This window comes from Pleurodeles waltl, chromosome 7 (assembly GCF_031143425.1).
Source record: "Pleurodeles waltl isolate 20211129_DDA chromosome 7, aPleWal1.hap1.20221129, whole genome shotgun sequence".
Classification (NCBI taxonomy): domain Eukaryota; kingdom Metazoa; phylum Chordata; class Amphibia; order Caudata; family Salamandridae; genus Pleurodeles; species Pleurodeles waltl.
Window position 1 is genome coordinate 399,963,951 of NC_090446.1, and position 24,875 is coordinate 399,988,825.

A 24,875-nucleotide genomic window follows, 5' to 3' on the forward strand; every position below is an offset into this window, starting at 1 on the left:
TCATAATAGAATCTACTGAAGCCACTCTGAGTCTTCCATCCCAGAAGGTGACGAAGATTCATCACAAGTTGCAAAGTATTCTGGCCATCCAAGCCATCTTTCCAAGCCCGCTCCACTGTAACTAGGCGTTACAGCTCCTGAAGGCCGTCCACCTGCAAAAGGGCCTAACATGCTCTCAAATAGTCACTCTTTCGGAAGAAGCGCGGGTAGAAGTATGTGGGTGGCTTTTCCATATGGATGCATGGAATGGGAGTGTGATTTTTGGCTCTGCCCCAGACCTAGTCATAGAATCCAACACCAGCAGGTTAGGATGGGGCGTGCAGTGTGAAGATTTTTCCACCTGAGGCTTGTGGTCTCTGAATGAACCGCAGTTACATATAAACTGTCTGGAACTTTTAGCTGGCTCCTTTGCGGTCCAGTTCTGGACCAAGGACTCAGCTCAATTGTGTGTATTCCTGAAAATGGACAACGTCTCCATGGTCCACTATATCATTCGGGAGATACTTGATCCAAGACACTCTTCGATCTGGCGACCAGTTTCTGGCAGTATCACCTGGACTGTCAGATCACAGTCATGGCACAGTACCTCCCTGGTCAGGAGAAACCAAGTAGCAAATTATCAATCCAAACATTTCTGGGATTCTAGCTTGTGGAAACTCCACCCGGAGATCTTCTCCAGGATTAGTGGGATCCATTCTCAGTAGACCTGTTTGTGTCCATGTTGGACCACCAGCTACCCAGGGTTTTCAGCTGGAGACTGGACCCACAGGCTGCAGCCACAGACACTTTTCTCCAAAACTGGAGTCGGGAAACCGGATATGCCTTTCGCCCCTTCATGATGATCATGCAAGCATCCGCTCAGGTCAGGCGCCAGCAGGCCAGTCTGGTGAGGGTCACCCCTATATGGAAGTCTTAAGTTTGGTTTCTGGTACTTCTCGAACTTTCTTGATATTCCCCAGTCCGTCTCCCCCTGTTTCCATTGCTTCTCCTCAATCCGGATCAGGTTCCTCATCAGATGGTTCTGGAGGGATCACTTTTGCTAATGGTGTGGCAGATTACAGGGGACAATGGTCATTCCCGGGCCTTTCAAACCAAGAGGAGGACTTCCTGTCCAAAGCCCGGGCTGACAGTACAACTAAGCATTGTAGATCAGCCTGGATTCAGTGGACGAGTTGGTGTTTGCAACGGGATCTCAATCCCGTGGGTGCTGATGAAGTTCATATCCTTAACTTCCTGGCTAGCATGGCGATGGACGGACTGCCATATTGCTTTGTCAATATCAATACGTACCGCTACACTATTTTGGTGGGACATTTTCCGATGGAGGGCTTCTAATTAGGGGAACATCTGTTTGTGTGTCGTCTCCTATCCCTTCCCCCGGAACCTCACTATTCTGCACTTTGGGATGTCTACCAAGTGCTAACTTGTTCTTGTCTGGGCAACCCAACCAATTTTTGTCTGGAAAGGAACTGTCAGCTAAGCTGACTATACTTCTCTGACTGATATCCTGTAGATATTCTGTAGAAGGGTCTCACATGTGTGTGCTTTGGATATTTCAGGCAGGTCTTTTTCTTGTTGTGGAAAATCCTTCTCCATGAGTAGGAGGACAAAGTGTAATACTACAGTTATTTCACATCCGGCCTTTCCATACTTCCCAGAGCTGTGTGATGCAATGCCTCAAAGCATACGGGGAGATGTGTTCAGAATTTCGCCTTCCAGGTGAACGTCCGCTTCTCATTGCACTGCGGAAATCCCATAAGGTGGTGTCTTCCCCCACCATTGCATATTGGGTGAGATGGGGGATGCAGGAGGCCTGTATTGACTTGTTCTTCTTTGGTGCGTATTCTGCGTGTGGAGCCATGGCCTCAATAACATATAGGTTAGGTGCCCACCTGGAAGACATCATGAATGTGGCTGACTGGTCTTTGGACTCTACATTTAAGAGATTCTATTTAAAGCCGATATTGGATATGGCTCATCTGGTAGTGAGCAAGTTTTGAACTACATAATCCTCACCTCCGGTCCTGACATAGTATGAAAAAGTTACTAGCTATCATAACAAAAAGTTTCAATTCTATTAAGGACTCTGAGGCAAGGGTTATCCCACCCTGTCAATCATGATATGAAGACCCTCCCGGTGACTAGTAAGTATTGGATTTATTAGTTTCAATTAAATTTATTATGAGAATACCTCATGCATCTGATGTTCAGTGGATATAACTGCTGTTTTTCTGCAGGTTGTTACCACTAATCACGGTAGCCTGCTAAAATTTCCCTCTTTTTATAGGAACAGAGGAGGGTATACAGGACCTGTGACAACACAGCAACAGTGTGACTTGAGCGACGAAAATGGCTGAGGGGACACAGTGGTGGACTATAATGAGACTTTTAATATCTGTGTTGACTAATCCATGACTAATCCATGGAACTGATAGACCATTGGATGTTATTGTTTCTTTTACTTCATTCCCAGTGTTTCATGGAAATAGTAGTTTGTATTGGTGAAGTTATGAAATGGCTGCTAGTCAATAAAGTGAAGAAAAGATTACATAATCCTTGCCTCAAATTCCTTATTAGAATTGAAACTTTTTGTTACAGTAGCGAGGACATTTTTCATTGTACCCCATTGTCTGTTATAAGAATGTTTGGGATTCCCTCTTCAAAAGAAATATCTTTCAAAACATTTATGAGGATATTAGTTGTAAATGTGCATACATTTTGTTAGAAACTATCATGTGTGGTAGTCTACTAATACCAGTATGAATCGTTCACTAAGTGGCTCATTAATTTCCAGAGCTAACTGGGTCCACTGTTTATCTGGAATCTTGACAGGTGAGAGTTTGTGTCCAAGGTGTCCCTTGTGTTCTAATTTTGCTATGTTTTCTCTCATTGTTTGGGAAAGCACAATTTTATCTCCTCTGCAAATACATTTCCGTGTATCACTTAACGCCACCCTCACTTTCCAGTATCTGTTTACGTGGTCGGGTAGTTTACTCTTATTTGTAGGGCAACCCTAATGACTATAAGAAAATAGAGGCTTGAAATCTTCATCTTCCTTCATGCTTCGCTCTCATTGCTCAGACATAATCAATCAATCAATCAGGAATTTGAAAAAAAATAAGGGTCTCAAGGCACAAGGCCAGACAAAGTTATTGCTAACACTGTATCCTCTGGAATTTCTTCTATCCTTCTGCCTCTCCCTCAAGGAGGTTCTGGGAAGAGTAATTGACTACACTGTTTTGTGATCCTAGTAGGCACTGTGTCCTGAAACTATATCCCTGCAGTCCAAGCACCCTTGATAAATCCTGGGTGTTGTTCCTTCTGACCCTTGTGTCATGAAAAAGTAAACTATAGGCTTGTGGTCTGTTGTGATAGTGAAGGGAATGCCCCCCAACAAAAATAAATGTTTGACCACCCAATAGCAGCCCAATGCTTCCTTTTCCACTACCAAGTACTTGCATTCATCCCCTTTGAGAGCTTTTGATTCAAAAGCAATTACATGTTCTGCTCTGATTTCTTTTTGTGTGAGCGTGGCCCTAGTCCCTTGTTACTGGCATCAGTAGTTAGAAGGATAGGTTTGATGGGATCAAACCTTCCCATGTTGATTACATACTGGATCCACTAAAGTTCCAAACTCAGATACAAATTTTGAGTAAAATTCTGCAAGTCCAAGGAAACACTTCAATTCATTTTTATTGGTGGGCACTGGTGCTTTCTGTATCGACTCCACTAAATCAATCTTGGTTTTAATACCTTCCTGTGATATTGTGTTTCACAAATATTCCACAGAGATTACAAATATACATCATTTTTCTTTTGTTTTATTAACCCTGCCCTTTTTAGTCTGCCTAATACTGCCCTAAGAGTGTTATCATGCTCTTTCTCTTTGATGCCAAAGATCAAACTGTCACCTTGGAAGCAGATGGTTTTGGGAAAAGTCTGTAAAAGGTGCTGTATTATCCTCTGGAATGCAGCCAGTCCAAAATGCATTCCTTTGTATTGGAAGGGTCCTACCGGGGTTATGAATGAAGTTAAATGTCTTGAGGGAGAGTCTAACTCTACCTGATGGTAGGCCAACAACAAGTCTAAAACACTAAAATAGGAGGCTGTGCCAATTAGTGTTAGAATTTCATGGATCCGGGGCAATGAATGTCGGTCCACCCATATATTGGCATTTAAGTCTCTGAGGTCTACACATAGCCTAATGTGACTATTTGAGGCTTTCCAGTCAATTACAATCAGGGCTAACCACTCGGAACGTTCTACTGGTTTAATTACATTAATTGTGAGTAATTTGTCTAACTCTACTCTGAGTGGTGCATGTAGGAGGTGGAGAAGGGGTCCAACCTTTGTCTTGAGTTTAATGTGGTGTTAATAGTCTTTTAATACTCCTAACTTTGCTGAGAACACCTCAGGAAACTCTTTGCATACTTCTTCCCTACCCATAGATTTTTTTTAGGAGGGCAGGATCAGCACAATTAGGATCTAATTTATGCCTAAATCCTTCTGATGCTTCCACCGTAGAAGATTAGAGCCTCTCAGTAATATATACACTCCTTATGGTGCTTCCGTCTTTGAAACACATACGCATTTCCGCCTTACCATCCAGCGGTATTATATCCCCGTTACACCCACCACTTTTAATATTTGGTGGCTCTGATAAATCACTCCTATCGGGGAAACATTCCATTCAACCACTTCCTTATCCAATAAAGTGTATGGAGAAAAAGGAATCCCCAAACACAGTTACTGGCTCATTATCCAATAAAATTTCACAGAATGGAAATTTCAAATTTTTGTGTCTCCTCAGTCACCTGAAATACCATTTTACCTTTCACTGTTTATTTGTTCTGTACATTCCTACACACTCTGGCACAGTGCCTTTTTCCCACATGTCCTACAGATGGAAGTTCTGGTTTGACATGGTACATAGTTTGCAAGATGACAATGGAAAACATTTTGTTTTTCCATTTGCTGCTGTTTGCTTGTAAGAGTCATCATTTTTATGTGAAGACTGTTTGTAAGAGTCATCATTTTGTATTAAGGTGGACCTCCTAATTTCTTAATAACATTTACCTCAGCAGAAGAAGTTGTTTGTTTTTCAGTATTCACCCTCATTTACTTCATGCATTCCACTGTGTGCTTCATAACAACTGCTACATCAATAGATTGATTCAGGTCCATGTTTTGTGTCAGTAGTTTCTCTTGTACTTTGGGGTTGTTGGTAGACTGGCAAACTGGTCATGAATAAAGGAATCTGCTAGGGTTCAAGTGTTGGATAATCCTTTTAGAGGAGAAATATATGCTGTAACTTTTTTTGATTTTCACTGAATTCTCATGAAAAACTTGTGTCTTTCTACTACAACATTTATTCTTTTGCCAAAATGATCTTGCAGTTTATTGAAGGTAGCCTGACATCCACTTGGTCCTCTTCTTCCTCTTCTTCATCTTTGTCTGCTTGGGATACATCTTCAGATATTTTCCTTCCCTCTATACCCAGATTGTGTAGCAAGATGCGCTGTTTCCTTCATGGCGTACATTCCCCTGCCCCCTACGACAATTATATATGGTTCAAACAGTTTAGTCCACTGTTTCCAGAGTAGAATTGGATCTCCTTTCTCGTTAAGAAAATGTGGGGGCTGGGACATACTTGCTGGTGCCATTAATAAATAGGGTTGTTTACAGTAAAGTGTACCTTTAGTTTTAGTGTAGAAATCAGCAAGTACAATATAATTGCGGGTGCTAATATCAGAAAATAGAATACACTTTACATGTATTTGCAAATACCAATGCTTCTTTCCCAAAGACTGTTTACTTCTCCACACCATACTTAGTTCCCTTCCGTATTTATATAGGTGTGGTTATGACCTGTATTGATTTACCAGGTGAGTGTGCAAAAGGGAAACCGATCAGATTTACAGACACCAGGGGTGTGTGGCAGAGGAACCGCCCAGAGTTCTCCTAGGATTCCTTGTGGGAGAAAGTAGGCTGAGAGACTGTTCTGAATAACAAGACATGCGGTTTGCCAATTTTTTCCAAATTCTTTTGCTTCCACTATACCCGCTATTATCAGCACTTGTACGCTGCGGGGAGAGAGAGTCGCTGCTGTGATTCCTCTTTGGTGGCAACCACCGTTACCATTGCGACCTTTAGAATGTTGCATGTATACGGCACATTTTCTCACACCATCACCTCCTACGGCCGCGTATATCCCCTACAATGTTGGCGCTCACTATTGCGCTACATATTTTCCTCAGAAATGCAGCCCATATTTTGTAGGAAGCTGGCCTGGTGTGGTGGACACCTTATATCAGGTCCAGGCAACCCCTATTAGTGAAGTGAAGGCAGTGTCTAGGAAGCCAGGGCTCTCTTGAGGTAATTTTGGACGAGCAGCCAAGACTTATCTAGGAGACATGCAAAGCTTATACCATACCACTATGGCCACAAAGCAAGTTGTCACACTTGAAAGAACCACGCAGTGTTACAAAAATAAAGGTACTTTCTGATAGTAACACAACACTATATTACTTATAGGCAGCCCCCCCTAAACTGGAGGTAAATACAAACTAGTTATATACACAATAGAACTCAGAAATTAGCATAGAAACAACAAGCACTGGCAATACATAGTGAAAATTGTAAGGGGCCTGGGGGAGGGCCAAACCATGTACTAATAAAGTGGAATGCGAAGTGAGGTCCCCCTCCCAAGGGCATGGAGTTGATAGAGGGGAGCTGGAAAAACTAGGAACCCCAAGAGGTGAGTACCTGAGTGGCGACCAGGAGAGTAGAGGTAATTACCTGTTCTTCCCAAGGACTAACAAGAGGACTTGGACAAGAGGACTTGGAAAAGGGATTGGGTAAGAACAGGACAGTCTAGAAAAATACGGTGGATTCTGAAAGAAGAAAACCTGCAAAAGAAGGGGGACAGAGTCCAGTCCACGATGGAGTATCCAGAGGGGACAGGAGCTACTACCTACCCTTCTGTGGATGAAGAACCACGTCGACGGGGAAAGAAGACCAGTTGTGGAGCCCAGGAGCTGAAGAGGAATCCTTGGAGCAGTGCAGATGGTGTCCCATGTTGGTTGTCAGGTTGCAGTTGGTCAGTGGTGTTGAAGAACCACCAAAAAGCCTTGGCAAATGCAAGAGGAACAAAAGAAGAGTTGCAAGGCTGAAGAGAACCAGCAAGGCCCTGGGGACTCGACCCTTGGAGGGGAGTCAGGGGTGACCCTCAGCAGTCGGGAGAGCCAACAAAAGCAGTCGCAGCCCCCACAGGCAGCAGTCACAGTAAGCTGGAGTGAGGCCCAGTCAGCACACCTGAAAAGGAGTCTCATGTCGCTGGAGCAGCAGAGAGGAGACTCTGCTTTGCAGAAAGAAGTGCTGGGGGCCGGGGCTAGTCGGAGCCTGAAGATCCCGAGCACGAGACAACAAGCCTTGCTAGCTGCAAGAGTCACTGTGCAAAGTGGTACTGTCCTGCAAGGAGAGACAAGGGCCCACCTTCTCTCAAGCTGGAAAGCTGGCAGAGAGGACCAAGGGGGTCACTCCAGACCACCACCTGTAATGCAGGATCCACACATTTCCAGAGGAAAGCAGATCCACACAGCGGGATGTCGTTGCTGTAGGTACCTGAAGGTGCAGGGGAGTGACTCCTTCACTCCAAGTGAGATTCTTTCTTGTTTTTTGGTGCAGGCTCAAGTCTCGCGGACCTCAGAGGATGCACAGCTGAGGAAATGTTGCAGTTGCTGGAACAAGCCGGAGAAACAATGTTGCAAAGCAAAGTCGTCGCCAGAGTTGCAGTCTTGTTGGTTCCTGAACAGTCCAGTTGCGGTTCTAGTGGTCCAAGGTCGAAGTAAATGATGTAGAGGAGTCTTAGTAGAGTCTTGCATGTCGATCTGGGGACCCACCAGCAAGGGAGTCCCTAAATAGCCCTAAAAGGGGGATTGGTCACCTTGCAAGGTGACCACCTATCCGGAGGAGTCCGTGACATCACCTGCCTAACCTGGCCAGTCAGATGCTCCCAGGGGCCTCTGCACATCTTGGTTTCAAGATGGCAGAATAAAGTGGCCTCTTGGAGGAGCTCTTGGTACCACACTCGGGGTGGTGATGGACAGGGGAGTGGTCACTTCCCTTTCCTTTGTCCAGTTTTGTGACAGAGCAGGGACTGGGGATCCCTAGACTGGTGAAAAAAGATTTATGCAAGGAGGGCACCAAATGTGCCCTTCAAAGCAAACCGGTTGTTTGGGGCGGCTACCCCTCCCAAGCCTGTAACACCTATTTCCAAGGGCGAGGGTGTTGACTCCCTCTCCTACAGGAAATCCTTTGCTCTGCCTTCCCTTGCCTGAGCTAGTCAAGCAGCAGGAGGGCAGAAACCTGTCTGAGGGGTGGCAGCAGCGTGGGCTGCCTGGTAAATCTTAGAAGACTGATAGGAGCAATACTGGGGGCGGGCATCTAAGGAGCTCTCAGAGTGCATGAAATCATACAGCCAATACTGGCAACAGTATTGGGGTATGATTCCAACATGTTTGATACAAACATGCCCAGGTTCGGACTTACCATTATGTAGATGGACACAGGTGTCCTGTGTCCAGTACACGGGTAAAATGGCTTCCCCGCACTTAAGAAGTCCAGTGCAATGGAGCTGGAATTCCCAGGGGCACCTCTGCTCATGAAGGATTGCCCTCACACACAGGGACCTGCACCCTGCCCTCTGGGCTAGAAGGGCCTACCATAGGGGTGACTTATAGTGACCTGGTGCAGTGACCTGTGGTGAAAAGGTGCATGCACTTTTTCACGCAGACTGCAATGGCAGGCCTGCAGACACATTTTGCATGAGCTCCCACGGGTGGCACAATACATGCTGCAGCCCATGGGGAACCCCTGGTGCCCCAATGCCTTGGGTACTTAAGTGCCATATACTAGGGACTCATAAGGGGGCACCAGTATGCCAATTGTGGAGTGCACAAGTCCCAGTCAACCAAATTTGGAGGGAGAGAGCACAGTCACTGGGATCCTGGTTAGTAGGATCCCAGTGAAAACAGTCTAAGCACACTGATAGCAGGCACAAAGTGGGGGAAACCATGCCAAAAAGAGGGTACTTTCCTACAAAGTTTACTATGCAGTCACAGCTCGCCGTACTTTATTTAAGATGAGAGAGTGAATATTCTACAAAAGTTTCCCGAACCACTACGCTTTTGCATTTGGAGCTATTGCCTCAGCCTTGTAGCGCTTATCACAATAGGCTGTCAGCATTCTAGTTATTTCAATCTGAATTACGATTTGCTTGTAGCATTCGCAGTACACGATCGACGCTGCAGCATCTGAAGTATTACACTTATCACAGTATGCTGAAGGTGTTCTCTCTCTTTTACTCCAGCCAGCCTTAAAATTGGTTTGTAGCACTCGCCGCTCCCCTATTCAGTCTCATAATGTTCATACACATTAAATGCATTCACTGCACAGCCGCTTAGGGCCAGATGTATGACCCTTTGGTATTGCCTATCGCAATTTGCAAATAATTGCGATTCTCAAATTGCAATCGCAATACTTCATGCTGTAACTCACACTGTTTGCGATTCCCATTGGGGTCGCAAATGACCCACTTAATTAATATTCATGAAGTTGGTCGCGATTTGCAACCCCATTGGGAATGGCCGCACTCACGGGGATGGTGGCCTGCTGAGGACAGCAGACCACCATCTCTGTAACTGCTTTTAAATAAAGCAGTGCATGCTTTTGTTTTTTTAAATGGAGCCTGATTTCCTTAACCCCCTCAGGTGCCTTGGACGTAACAGTTACGTCCTGAGCAGTACCACTCGGGTTCCCAGGACTTAACCGTTACATCCTGCACCTGGCCCTTGGTGGAAGCGCTAGCGTTCCCCCCGAGGGTCTCCCTCCCACCCCCCAGGGCAGGGCTGGAAGGGGAATAGCTTCCCCTTCCACCCCCGCCCCATCTAATGACATCACATCATTAGGGGCTGCCGGACACGCTGGAAGCCATTTGCTTCCAGCGCATCCACGAGGAAGGAGGTAAGTTTTTCCTCCGGCCGGTGGGGGGAGGCATGGGGGGGATTGCTACAAAAGAGGCATCAGGGGAAAGGAAATGGGAAGGGTTTCCCTTTCCTTTGATGACTCTTTCAGCATTCCTGATGGCACCAGAGATTTTTGTTTTTATGTGTGTGTGTGTTTTTTGTGTGTGAGGGAGCGGCCCCTTGGGCAAAGGTCGCTCCTGTAAGGGGACATAATGTTTTACGCCGTTTCTGCCCCCCCTTGCTGGCAGACCGGCTCATTATTTTTAAGCTGATCTGCCCCCGGGAGGGCAGAATCCACTTAGTGCCAGGTATCTTATGTGTGTGAGTGTGTGTGCTTTGTGTCGGGGTGGCCCTTAGGCAACGGTCACCCCCCCAAAGGGGGCAATATATTTTATGTAATTTCTGCCCACCTTGGAGGCAGATCGGCATATTTCTTTTTTTTAGGCCCATCTGCCCCCAAGCCACTAAGGCGCCATGGATTTTTTTAGTTTTCTTTTTGTTTTGTTTGGGTGGCAGCCCCTTAGGCAAGGGATTCAGCACAGTACTGGGGGGCAGATTGGCAAGGGGGCCAGAGAACACTAGACACTAGGGAAAATTTCTAAATGTTTGGTGGTGGGGTGTTTGTCAACTGGCGAAGAGTTTGCATTTGTGATTATTACAGCGTATTTCTCCTTTTTGCTCTAGTTCAAAGCTTTTGCTTCCTTCGCTGTTCCTCATTGAAGTTTTGGTAGTGGTTGCCCTGCGGTTTGCATAGTTGCCCGTTTTAGGTAAGTAAATAAATAAATTTACTCCAAAGGAGTATTGTTGCCATGCATGAATGTCATGTTTGTAGGTGCTGTACTAAATGCAGGATTGTCCTTAGATTTGTGCACAGTGATATTTGTGTTGTCTTATGTCTAATTTGCTTTTCGTTTTTCTTTTTAGTGGGATATCATTGGTGATTGCTGTGTCTGTGCAAAGTAGTTGCTGGTGAGTCTAGCTTTTTCAAGCAAGTGAGTGGTATAGTTTTTGAATACATAACTCTTTGTGATAAAGCCACACTTTATTTATTACTTATTTTAGACAGTGCTGGTTGTTGTTGGCGCATTTGCAAAGTTACTTTTCTTAGAAAGGATCACGGCCAGCCGCAGGGTGACCACTCAGCAGGTTGTTAGTATGCTTTTTGAGTTGTCTTCTGATCATGATTATGAGACTGACTCTGCATTTGAGGCAAGCAAGGAAGGGAGAGAATCTGTCTGAGAGGCGTCTTCTGATGAGGAAGCCACTCTCAGTGCAGATGAAGGGCCTGTTTTGGAGGAGGACACTGATGTGCCAATAGTGCAGCAGCCAGCCGCTGAAAGGCTTCCCATTAGAAGACCTGCACTCTGGGTTGCCCTAAACATGGAGCAACCACAGTTTTCTGCCTTTTCTGGCCTCCCAGGGTGTAGAGTAAATACAGAAAACTTTTTGCCTGACAATTTCTTTGAGTGAAATAAGTGTGGGCGAGTCTTTGGTCCTGTTCAAGGGTTGTCTGGTTTTTAGGCAGTACATTCCTAGCAAGAGGGCACAGTATGGAATTAAATTGTATATTTTGTCTGAAAGTAGTACAGGATATGTTTATAATTTCCGGGTCTACACTGGTAGGGATTCCAGTATTGACCCCGCCCTGGTTGTCTGCCCACTTTTGGAGTTAGTGAGAAAATTGTGTAGGAACTTGGTAGACGACTGTTTAACAAAGGTCACCATTTGTATGTAGATAACTTCTACACTGGAGTTCAGTTGTTCAAGGAATTGTTCAGTGTGGCACAATCCGCTCTAACTGGAAAGGCTATCCAAGGGAGCTTGTCTGTAAAAAACTTGAGAGGGGACAGTGCAGTGTTGTAAGGAAATGGCTCCCTGTTGCAGTTACCCCCCACTTTTTGCCTGATACTGATGCTGACTTGACTGAGGAGTGTGCTGCGACCCTGCTAACTAGGCCCCAGCACCAGTGTTCTTTCACCTAAAATGTACCATTGTTTCCACAATTGGCACACCACTGGCACACAGATAAGTCCCTTGTAAAAGGTACCAGTGGTACCAAGGGCCCTGTGACCAGGGAAGGTCTCTAAGGGCTGCAGCATGTGTTGTGCCACCCTTAAGGACCCCTCACCTAACACATGCACACTGCCATTGCAGATTGTGTATGTTGGTGGGGAGAAAAAGGCAAAGTCGACATGGTATCCCCCTCAGGGTGCCATGCACACACAATACTGCCTGGGGCATAGGTAAGTCACCCCTCTAGCAGGCCTTACAGCCCTAAGGCAGGGTGCACTATACCACAGGTGAGGGCATAGCTGCATGAGCAATATGCCCCTACAGTGTCTAAGTCTATTCTTAGACATTGTAAGTACAGTGTGGCCATATTAAGTATATGGTCTGGGAGTTTGTCAAAAACAAACCCCACAGCTCCACAATGGCTACACTGAATACTGGGAAGTTTGGTATCAAACTTCTCAGAATAATAAACCCACCCTGATGCCAGTGTTGGATTTATTAAAAAATGCATACAGAGGGCATCTCTAAGATGCCCCCTGTATTTTACACAGTCCTTCAGTGCAGGACTGACTGGTCTGTGCCAGCCTGCTGCTGAGAGGCAAGTTTCTGACCCCCTGGGGTCAGAGCCTTTGTGCACTCTGAGGCCAGAAACAAAAGCCTGCACTGGGTGGAGATGCTTAACACCTCCCCCCTGCAGGAACTGTAACACCTAGCAGTGAGCCTCAAAGGCTCAAGTTTTGTGTTACAATGCCCCAGGGCACTCCAGCTTTTGGAAACGCCCGCCCCTTGGACACAGCCCCCACTTTTGGCGGCAAGTCAAGGGGAGATAATGAGAAAAACAAGGAGGAGTCACCCACCAGTCGGGACAGCCCCTAAGGTGTCCTGAGGTGTCCTGAGCTGAGGTGACCCCTGCCTTTAGAAATCCTCCATCTTGATTTTGGAGGATTCCCCCAATAGGATTAGGGATGTGCCCCCCTCCCCACAGGGAGGAGGCACAAAGAGGGTGTAGCCACCCTCAAGGACAGTAGCCATTGGCTACTGCCCTCCCATACCTAAACACACCCCTAAATTCAGTATTTAGGGGCACCCTAGAACCCAGGAAATCAGATTCCTGCAACCTTAACAAGAAGAAGGACTGCTGACCTGAAGCCCTGCAGAGAAGACGGAGACGACAACTGCCTTGGCCCCAGCCCTACCGGCCTGATTCCCAACTTCGAAGAAAACTGCAACAGCGTTGCATCCAACAGGGACCAGGGACCTCTGAAGCCTCAGGGGACTGCCCTGCACCCAAGGACCAAGAAACTCCTGTGAACAGCGGCCCTGTTGAAAAACCTGCAACTTCTTTGCAACAAAGAAGCAACTTTAAAGACTTCACGTTTCCCGCCGGAAGCGTGAGACTTTCCACTCTGCACCCAACGCCCCTGGCTCGACCTGCAGAAAACCAACACTTCAGGAAGGGTGTACTTTCTGTGCATTCTTGTGTCCCCCCGGTGCCCTACAAAACCCTCCTGGTCTGCCCCCCGAGGACGCGGGTACTTACCTGCTGGCAGACTGGAACCGGGGTACCCCTGTTCTCCATAGAAGCCTATGGGGGTCATTCTGACCTCGGCGGTAAAAGGCGCTTACCGCCGGTCAGAAGACCGCCATAACACCGCCGCGGCCGCGGAAAGCCGCCACGGTCATTCTGACCCACAACGGCCAAACCTCCAAAAATCCGACCTCTACTGCAGGCCGCCACATCAGCGGGCAGCGATAAACTGGAGATGACCAAACCTCCACCGTCACGCCAACAGAAAAACACCCATGCCATTACGACCCACGAATCAACGCGGCGGGCTTTCCAACGCGGTATTCCATTGGCGGTACACACCGCCGCGGTCAAAATACACACACAGCACCAAAACACAGGCACATTGGACAATTACAAATACACACACCTGATACACATACACAACCCACTCCCACACAATCAATCAACTATAAAACACACCCCCACATCACCCACAAACCCCTACGACCACAATTACTGAGAGAAGGAGAGAGAGACACAGCAGACAATCCATAGCAATACACACTGAGGCACACTACACCATCACACACACCACATAGTAGCACAAAGCACCACACACCAACATACTCATCATCACATACACCACCCCACACCTCACCCACACCACCCCATGGCACCCCAAAGGCACCCACGCTTTTCGGACCAAGAACTCCGGGTCATGGTGGAGGAAATCCTAAGAGTGGAACCCCAGCTCTTCGGCTCACAGGTGCAGCACACCAGTATAGCTAGGAAGGCGGAGCTATGGCAGCGGATCGTGGACAGGGTCAACGCGGTGGGACAGCATCCCAGGAATAGGGAGGACATCCGCAAACGATGGAACGACCTACGGGGGAAGGTCCGATCGATGGTCTCCAGGCACAACATCGCGGTCCAGAAGACTGGCGGCGGACCCCCACCCACCCCTCCCGAATTTACATCATGGGAGCAAGAGGTCTTCAACATCCTGCATCCTCAGGGCCTCGCAGGAGTAGCCGGAGGAATGGACTCTGGTAAGTCTAATCTCAACTACTAGATCCCCCCCACCCCACCAGCATGCCAACCCACACCCCCACCCTCACCCCCAACCCCCCAGCACACATCCTCCCTGACAATGTCTCACCAGCACAACCCACCCATCCCAACACCAACTCCTGCATGCCAACACAATCCATGGACACCCATCACCCAAGCATGACCACCGCACTTACCCCCCCCCCACTAACTACCCTCACAACACCTCCCTCAAGTGAATGCCTGCACTGGGGGACGAGGGCACCCATAACACGCACGCTATTGCACACACAGAAACAATAACCAAACTCTCTTACCCCATGCAGGACCCGAACGCCAAAACACCAGCCAGGAGGGTCCAGAAATGTCCATCCCACCCCCGGAACAGGCCCACAGTGAGGACAGCAGCTCTGTCGACACTGAACCTGATGACCAGCCCGGACCATCGGGGACCTCTGGGCAGTCGGTTCCCCTCACCCAGACACAGGCCACACCAGACCCGACCCCCTCTGCCAACACCAGCACAGCTCCCACCCAGCGGGCCCATGCCTCTGTCTCTAGGACACGTCAATCAGCGGTGTGTCTGCCACTACAGGGCACCCAGGCTAACCCAACACCCCAACAACATCAGGGACCTGGGGGCAGTGGGAGCGGGCACACCGTCCAGGAGACAGAGGCCGGGGGAAAACGGGCAGCTCGGAGGGCTGCTGTGCGACAGGGGGGGGAGGAGAGGCCCAGGGAACCCACTCTCCAAGAGGCCCTCACCACCATCATGGGGGCCTACCACCACTCCCAAGAGACGATGGCGACGGTACTGGCCAGGTTCACAGAGATCCAGGCACAGCAGGAGGAACGCTACATGGGGTTCAGGGAGGAGCTGAGAATCATCGGGACCGCAATGGGGACCATCATCCTGGCCCTCAACAGGATAGAAGACGCGTTGCGGGACCATGTGGCACCACACAGGGCCCCTGTCACTAGCCCGGACCAGGAACAGCCTACCACCTCCGCCGGCGCTAGTGGACAGGAGGCCCCAACACCACAGCAGGCCACCAGAACCCCACCTCCTGCTGAACAACCACCACCCCGTAAGAGGAGCCTGAGATCCAAAAAAAAGACAGAGTAGGATGTCAAGACCCCCGCCAGCAGGACATACCCCCTGAACTCTTCCCACTGTCCCACATTGCCACCCTGTCCAACCATGAACTGCCTCTGCTCCATCCTTCCACAGGCAAAAGGACAATGCACCTGTGAGACTGAGAACTGGACTCTGCCATGGACATTACTCCACCCCCACCCATCACCCTTATAATCACATGTACCAATATCTAGCCCTGTATATAAATCACATATTGCACACAAATCAGTTTGGAGTCATGCTGTATTATTAGCAAATGTATTACATATTACTGTTTAATATCTGTTCTGTCAATTAGTGATGACAACATACCAATGTCAATACGCTGTAGTTCATGGGCAAACCAAGCAGAAGTCAGGCACTGAGTCATACAGCACTGAGAAGGGAAGGGAAAAACAAAAATTACCCAAAAAGATCTGGTGGGAACTACAGAAAGTACAGATGCAGGAGGCTAGAACCAATTGTGAAATGGCATGGGTGATTCTTACCTGGGTGTTACTGGAAATACTGTTGTATCACTCTGTCCCTATTGTCTGTGTCGTCCTCTGAGTCTTCCTCCTCTTCACTCTCCACAGGCTCCACGGCTTCTACAACACCACCATCTGGACCATCCTCCTGCAGGAAAGGCACCTGGCGTCGCAAAGCCAGGTTGTGAAGCATACAGCACGCCACGATGATATGGCACACCTTCTTTGGTGAGTACATTAGGGATCCACCTGTCATATGCAGGCACCTAAACCTGGCCTTCAGGAGGCCAAAGGTTCGCTCAATCACCCTCATAGTACGCCCATGGGCCTCATTGTAACGTTCTTCTGCCCTTGTCCGGGGATTCCTCACTGGGGTCAGTAGCCACGGCAGGTTGGGGTAACCAGAGTCACCTATTAGCCACACACGTTGTCTCTGTAGCTGCTCTATCACATAGGGGATGCTGCTATTTCGCATCACATACGCGTCATGCACTGACCCTGGGAACTTGGCATTTACATGGGAGATGTACTGGTCAGCCAAACAGACCACCTGGACATTCATCGAATGATAACTATTTCTGTTTCGGTACACCTGCTCATCGTCTTTTGGGGGTACCAAAGCCACATGGGTCCCATCAATGGCACCAATGATGTTGGGGATATGTCCAAGGGCATAGAAATCACCCTTCACTGTAGGCAAGTCACCCTCCTCTGGGAAAATGATGAAGCTCCGCATGAGTTTCATCAGGGCAGACAACACTCTGCTCAAAATCTTAGAAAACATAGGCTGAGACATTCCAGATGACATGGCCACTGTGGTCTGGAATGACCCACTGGCCAAAAAATGGAGGACTGACAAAACCTGCACCAGAGGGGGAATCCCTGTGGGTTGGCGGATGGGGGACATCAGGGCTGGCTCCAGCTGGGCACACAAGTCATGGATAGTGGCACGGTCAAGTCTGTATCGAAGTAATATATGGCGTTCTTCCATTGTCGACAGGTCCACCAGCGGTCGGTACACGCGAGGATTCCTCCTTCTCATCGCAAGTCCCAGCGGACGGTGCCTAGGAAGGACAACATGGAGCAGAGAGTCAGCCAAACCACAGGTACGTACAGACAGCTTGCACAGTTAAAGAATGGCAATGGGTTGAAAGGCGTGTATGTGTGGCAATGCAAGGCCTAGGCCTGTGTGTCGCAGTCAAAATTAAGCCATGTAGGCCCTTGAAATGGCGGCTGCCTGGCCTGTGAAGTGGGACAATGGGATGTGAGGTCAATGCGCTGGCGGGGCACACCGTGGCGGTAGGCGGTCGAAGACCGCGGCGCAAAGCCGCATTGGTTAACATTGAAGCCTATGGGTTTCAGGAGCCAATGACGAAGTGCGCCGGCGGTCGCGGTACGCACCGCCGCGGTACGCACCGCCGCGGGCGTGACTGCCATTTTCTATCTGCTTAATCACTCGAGACCTGATCATCCACAGGAGAGGACCTATACTGCAAGTGCTGCTGTGACCTCGGTCTGGAAGATACAATGGCTGCTGCGACTGGGGAAAGGGCCCCTGCCTTCACGTCTGAAGAGTTGGAGAAGCTCGTGGATGGGGTCCTCCCCCAGTATGCGCTACTCTACGGTCCTCCAGACCAACAAGTGAGTACACCGGGTGCACATGGAATGGGCTATGCCTGTGTGGATTGGGGTGGATGTAAGTTGGTGGGGTGGGGGGCGAATGAGGAGTGCAACGCCCGACAGATGAGAGCATGTGCCATATGGCAAAGTTGGTGGGGGGGGCCAATCACATCTAACATGCAGGTCATTCATGATTTCCTCCTTTCCACCCTGTACATGTCAAATAGGTCAGCGCCCATCAGAAGATCGAGATTTGGCGTGCCATCGCCAAGGAAGTCTGGAACTTGGGGGTCCACAACAGACGGGGCACCCACTGCCGCAAGAGGTGGGAGGACATCCGCCGCGGAACAAGGAAGACCGCAGAAACACTGCTGGGGAAGGCCTCCCAACCTAGGAGGGGTGCCAGTCGCACCATGACCCCCCTGATGTCCCGGATCCTGGCGGTGGCCTACCCTGAATTGGATGGGCGCTTTAAGACATCACAGCAGACACAAGGGGGTGAGTATCAGCACATTCTCCTATCTTTCTGCGCAGTGGAGGCATCTGGGTGGGGGAGGAGGGCTGTGGGTGACATTAGGCCAGGGCGCTTTCTGTAGTGTAGTCCTCTCCCTTAGGCATGGCTCTGTGCCCCCGGCCCCCACCTCGGTAGGGTGACAAGTACAGCCATTGAAGGTCCAGCATCTCCCATGTGCGCGTTTGACGTCTCTTGGCCTGTTGTCTTAGTCAGTAGTACTGAGTAGTGTACCCCGAATGCGCGGCTTAGTGCATTAGGCACCTGTGTCTGTCCTCTCCGCCAACGGTGTTGACATTGCATGCACTCAACCTGGTCTTCTTTTTTCTCTCCCCTCCCTTTCTCTTCATCTTCTTGTGCATGTGTGCATTAGCATGATCAGGCGGAGGAGATTTGGCATCGGAGCACGAGGGAGCTGCAGGACACAAGGCCCCGGTGGGCCCAGGAACAGACACCGAGGGCACCAGTGATCCGGAGGGCGAGGGGAGCACCACGACGGGGACCGCTGGTGAGAGCAGCGAAAGCGACACGTCCTTGGATGGGAGCTCCCTAGGGGTGGCGGCAACATCCGTGCCCCCCGCCTCTACAGGTACAGCCGCCACCCAGCGCACCAGCCCGCCCTCCCAGCAGCCCCTCAGTCTTCGCTCCGTGCCGGTTCGCCCAGGAAGGCGCGCGTCTCCTTCGCCCCAGGCACCTCAGCCCCTGCTGCCCCTGCTGCCCTCAGTGCGGAGCTCATTGACCTGGTAAGGACGCTCATTGTTGGGCAGACGACCCTTTTGAATGCCATCCAGGGTGTGCAAAGGGAGGTGCAACAGAGCAATGCGTACCTGGAGGGCATTCATTCGGGTCAGGCTGCCCATCAACGAGCGTTCACTGCTCTGGCCTCAGCACTGACGGCAGCCATTGTCCCTGTTTCCAGCCTCCCCTCTTCTTACTGCCTCCAGCCTTTCTCTGTCTCCTGTTCCTCAGCCTATCCCATCCACACCATCAGACCAGCCTGCACACACCTCAACACCCAAGAGCAGCTCATCCAAACACAAGCACCACAGATCCCACAAACACTCACCCAAGCAACACCCAGATGCAGACATGCCAACAGCCACTGCCACCCCTGTGTCCCCCTCCTCCTCGTCTCCCTCCTCCCTCCCTGTGACGTCTACACTCACACCTGCATGCACCCCAACATCAGCCAGTGCTTCCATCACCACCTCACCCTCCAGTACAGTCCACACTCGTGCAGTCACCACCCCCACTGCCATTTACACGTCCCCTGTGTCCTCTCCCACTGTGTCTGTCACCCCCTCTTCCAAGACACACAAACGCAGGCAGACACCCACCCAACAGCCATCCACCTCACGACAGCCTACAGCACCAGCACCTTCACCCAATGACAGCACACCTGACTCTCCTACAACCACCTCCTCTACCTCCACTTCCATCTCCACTTCTCCTACCCTTTACCTTGGCCCTAAAAAACTTTTCCTGGCTAACCTTAACCTCTTTCCCCCCGATGAGCTCCCCCATCCATCTTCAAAGAGTCCCAAGAGCACCGCAGCCACCACCAGCCCAGCTTCGGGTGTCACTGTTGTGCCTGGGTTCTGGAGCCCACCCTTTGCCAGCAGTGACACATCGATCAGCAGCAAGGACACGTCCAGCCCCCCCCCCCCCCGGCAAGAGGACCCCCAAAAACAAGGGCCGCCGTGCGAGGACCGACAGGGCTGCCCCCAAGGAGCAATGTGCGGCCACTTCACCACCCACACCATCTAGGGGAGGCAAGGGCCCGAGAGCCCCATCAAAGGAGCGGAAGGGCAGCAGGAGCGCGGAGAAGGTGGACCCCACATGCCACATCCCAGCTGGGAAGGAGGACACTAAGGAGGCCAGGAGTCCGTCCCCGAAGGGTCCAGAAACGTCACGGTCCGAGGGCGACTGAGCAGGGAGTCCAGGCCAGGTCTGGCTCCCTTGACCTGCTGGATGAGCACCGCTGAACAGGGCCCGCGGTGCAGAAGAGCACTGCTGAACAGGGCCCGCCGTGGAGATAGGCACCGCTGAACAGGGCCCGCGGTGCAGAAGAGCACCGCTGAACAGGGCCCGCCGTGGAGTAGAGCACCGCTGAACAGGGCCCGCGGTGCAGAAGAGCACCGCTGAACAGGGCCCGCCGTGGAGTAGAGCACCGCTGAACAGGGCCCGCGGTGCAGAAGAGCACCGCTGAACAGGGCCCGCCGTGGAGATAGGCACCGCTGAACAGGGCCCCGCCGTGGAGAAGAGCACCGCTGAACAGGGCCCCGCCGTGGAGAAGAGCACCGCTGAACAGGGCCCCGCCGTGGAGAAGAGCACCGCTGAACAGGGCCCGCGGTGCAGAAGAGCACCGCTGAACAGGGCCCGCCGTGGAGATAGGCACCGCTGAACAGGGCCCGCCGTGGAGTAGAGCACCGCTGAACAGGGCCCGCGGTGCAGAAGAGCACCGCTGAACAGGGCCCGCCGTGGAGATACGCACCGCTGAACAGGGCCCGCGGTGCAGAAGAGCACCGCTGAACAGGGCCCGCCGTGGAGATAGGCACCGCTGAACAGGGCTCGCGGTGCAGAAGAGCACCGCTGAACAGGGCCCCGCCGTGGAGAAGAGCACCGCTGAACAGGGCCCGCGGTGCAGAAGAGCACCGCTGAACAGGGCCCGCCGTGGAGAAGAGCACCGCTGAACAGGGCCCCGCCGTGGAGAAGAGCACCGCTGAACAGGGCCCCGCCATCTCAAGCACCGCTCCGCTGGGCCCTTCCTCTCAAGCACCGCTCCGCTGGGCCCTTCATCTCAAGCACCGCTCCGCTGGGCACCGCCATCTCAAGCACCGCTCCGCTGGGCCTTTCATCTCAAACACCGCTCCGCTGGGCCTTTCATCTCAAGCACCGCTCCGCTGGGCCCTTCCTCTCAAGCACCGCTCCGCTGGGCCCCGCCATCTCAAGCACCGCTCCGCTGGGCCCTTCCTCTCAAGCACCGCTCCGCTGGGCACCGCCATCTCAAGCACTGCTCCGCTGGGCCCTTCATCTCAAGCACCGCTCCGCTGGGCCCTTCCTCTCAAGCACCGCTCCGCTGGGCCCTTCCTCTCAAGCACCGCTCCGCTGGGCACCGCCATCTCAAGCACCGCTCCGCTGGGCCCTTCATCTCAAGCACCGCTCCGCTGGGCCCTTCCTCTCAAGCACCGCTCCGCTGGGCACCGCCATCTCAAGCACCGCTCCGCTGGGCCCTTCATCTCAAGCACCGCTCCGCTGGGCACCGCCGTCTCAAGCACCGCTCCCCTGGGCCCTTCCTCTCAAGCACCGCTCCGCTGGGCACCGCCATCTCAAGCACCGCTCCGCTGGGCCCTTCATCTCAAGCACCGCTCCGCTGGGCCCTTCCTCTCAAGCACCGCTCCGCTGGGCCCTTCCTCTCAAGCACCGCTCCGCTGGGCCCTTCCTCTCAAGCACCGCTCCGCTGGGCACCGCCGTCTCAAGCACCGCTCCGCTGGGCCCTTCCTCTCAAGCACCGCTCCGCTGGCCACCGCCATCTCAAGCACCGCTCCGCTGGGCCCTTCATCTCAAGCACCGCTCCGCTGGGCCCTTCCTCTCAAGCACCGCTCCGCTGGGCCCTTCCTCTCAAGCACCGCTCCCCTGGGCCCTTCCTCTCAAGCACCGCTCCGCTGGGCACCGCCATCTCAAGAACCGCTCCGCTGGGCCCTTCATCTCAAGCACCGCTCCGCTGGGCCCTTCCTCTCAAGCACCGCTCCGCTGGGCCCTTCCTCTCAAGCACCGCTCCGCTGGGCCCTTCCTCTCAAGCACCGCTCCGCTGGGCACCGCCGTCTCAAGCACCGCTCCGCTGGGCCCTTCCTCTCAAGCACCGCTCCGCTGGCCACCGCCATCTCAAGCACCGCTCCGCTGGGCCCTTCATCTCAAGCACCGCTCCGCTGGGCCCTTCCTCTCAAGCACCGCTCCGCTGGGCCCTTCCTCTCAAGCACCGCTCCGCTGGGCACCGCCGTCTCAAGCACCGCTCCGCTGGGCCCTTCCTCTCAAGCACCGCTCCGCTGGGCCCTTCCTCTCAAGCACCGCTCCGCTGGGCACCGCCATCTCAAGCACCGCTCCGCTGGGCCCTTCATCTCAAGCACCGCTCCGCTGGGCCCTTCCTCTCAAGCACCGCTCCGCTGGACCCTTCCTCTCAAGCACCGCTCCGCTGGGCACCACCGTCTCAAGCACCGCTCCGCTGGGCCCTTCCTCTCAAGCACCGCTCCGCTGGGCACCGCCATCTCAAGCACCGCTCCGCTGAGCCCTTCATCTCAAGCACCGCTCCGCTGGGCCCTTCCTCTCAAGCACCGCTCCGCTGGGCCCTTCCTCTCAAGCACCGCTCCGCTGGGCCCTTCCTCTCAAGCACCGCTCCGCTGGGCACCGCCGTCTCAAGCACCGCTCCGCTGTGCCCTTCCTCTCAAGCATCGCTCCGCTGGGCACCGCCATCTCAAACACCGCTCCGCTGGGCCCTTCAGCTCAAGCACCGCTCCGCTGGGCCCTTCCTCTCAAGCACCGCTCCGCTGGGCCCTTCCTCTCAAGCACCGCTCCGCTGGGCACCGCCGTCTCAAGCACCGCTCCGCTGGGCCCTTCCTCTCAAGCACCGCTCCGCTGGGCCCTTCCTCTCAAGCACCGCTCCGCTGGGCACCGCCATCTCAAGCACCGCTCCGCTGGGCACCGCCGTCTCAAGCACCGTTTATGGTTCACTGTGCCCACCATGCCTCCTCCTTGACCAGTGGAGACTGTCATCCACCTGATGGACTGTGGCTTTGCACTCCCCAGGATGGTCCAGTAGGCAGCCCACCCACTGTAGAGACATTGAGAGACTGTGGCTTTGCACTCCCCAGGATGGTCCAGTGGGCAGCCCACCCACTGTAGAGACATTGAGAGACTGTGGCTTTGCACTCCCCAGGATGGTCCAGTGGGCATGGTGGCTCCTCGTGGATCTGGCGTCGTGGACTCATGTGGCTGTGGTGCCCCCCCCTTCCCTTCCCCCTGAGGTGCCTGTAGTTTTTACATCTGATGCCCCTGCAGTGTTCTCTCCAAAGGACTCAGGTCTCCTGTGTGGGCTTTGCCCTTATTTCTCAAGACTTTGGCCCACGGACATGCTGAATTCGTAGGATGTGCAGGACTTGGTACTTCAGTTATACACTGATGTGTATGTCATTAGTTTTGTTGTGAATATCTTTCATGGTTGTACGATAATTTTCTGGAGCTTTTTGGTACATAAATATTTATTCCAAATATGATTATGTCCTAGCATTTTTCAGGGGTGTTTGGGTGGTGTCCCTGTGACTTGGTGCTCTGCATTGGTGAGTACATAGTTGGGGGGGGGGTCGCATATGTGTGTGCCCGTAACCTTTCGTCCTCCCCCTCCCGTGTGTCGTAGGTGCAGTACTCACCGTTGTCGTCTGCGCCGGACTTCGTACTCGTGGTAGATGAGAAGGTAGACGAGAGCAGGTAGGATGTTTAATTCGGGTTCCATGCTGTCCTCCTTCCTCCTGGAGTGCGTAGTGGCGAGCGTTTTCCCGTCCGTAGTCTGTTTCCGCCGTGTTTTTATCGGCGGTGCTCCCGCCCCGGAAAAGGTGGCGTATTGGTGAGTTGGAATAGTGTGGGCGGTACATTGTCTGCCGCCTGTCTGTTGGTGGTGACCGCCGCGCTGTTTGTTTGTACCGCCGTGGCGGTCGCAGTGTTAAGGTGGCTGTCTGTGTTGGCGGTTCCCGCCAGGCTCAGAATCCCATTTTTTTTACCGCCAGCCTGTTGGCGGGTTGGCCGCCGCTTTAACACCGACCACCAGTGTTAGAATCACCCCCTATGTGTTTTGGGCACCTCTTTGACCTCTGCACCTGACCGGCCCTGTGCTGCTGGTGTGGTAACTTTGGGGTTGCCTTGAAGCCCCAAAGGTGGGCTTCCTATGCCCCAACTTTGAGACTTGTAAGTGTTTTACTTACCTTCAAAACCAACCTTTACTTACCTCCCCCAGGAACTGTTGATTTTTGCACTGTGTCCACTTTTGAAATAGCTTATTGCCACTTTTACAAAGACTGTACATGATATTGTGTTCATTCAAAGTTCCTAAAGTATCTAATTGAAGTACCTTCCATTTAAAGTATTATTTGTAAATCTTGAACCTGCGGTTCTTAAAATAAACTAAGAAAATATATTTTTCAACATAAAACCCTATTGGCCTGGAGTATGTCTTTGAGTGTGTGTTCCTCATTTATTGCCTGTGTGTGTACAGCAAATGCTTATCACTACCCTCTGATAAGCCTACTGCTCGACCACACTCCCAAAAATAGAGCATTAGTATTATCTATTTTTGCCACTACCTTACCTCTAAGGGAAACCCTTGGACTTTGTGCACACTATTTCTTACTTTGAAATAGTATATATAGAGCCAACTTCCTACAAGTGTCTTGCGGAATGATGAGCTGCTAGCTCTGAAATTTGTAGACAGGAGCTAACTACTAACCATGATGAGAGTACTTCACCTGTGGCTGTTTGGGGTCAAGTTGCTGAA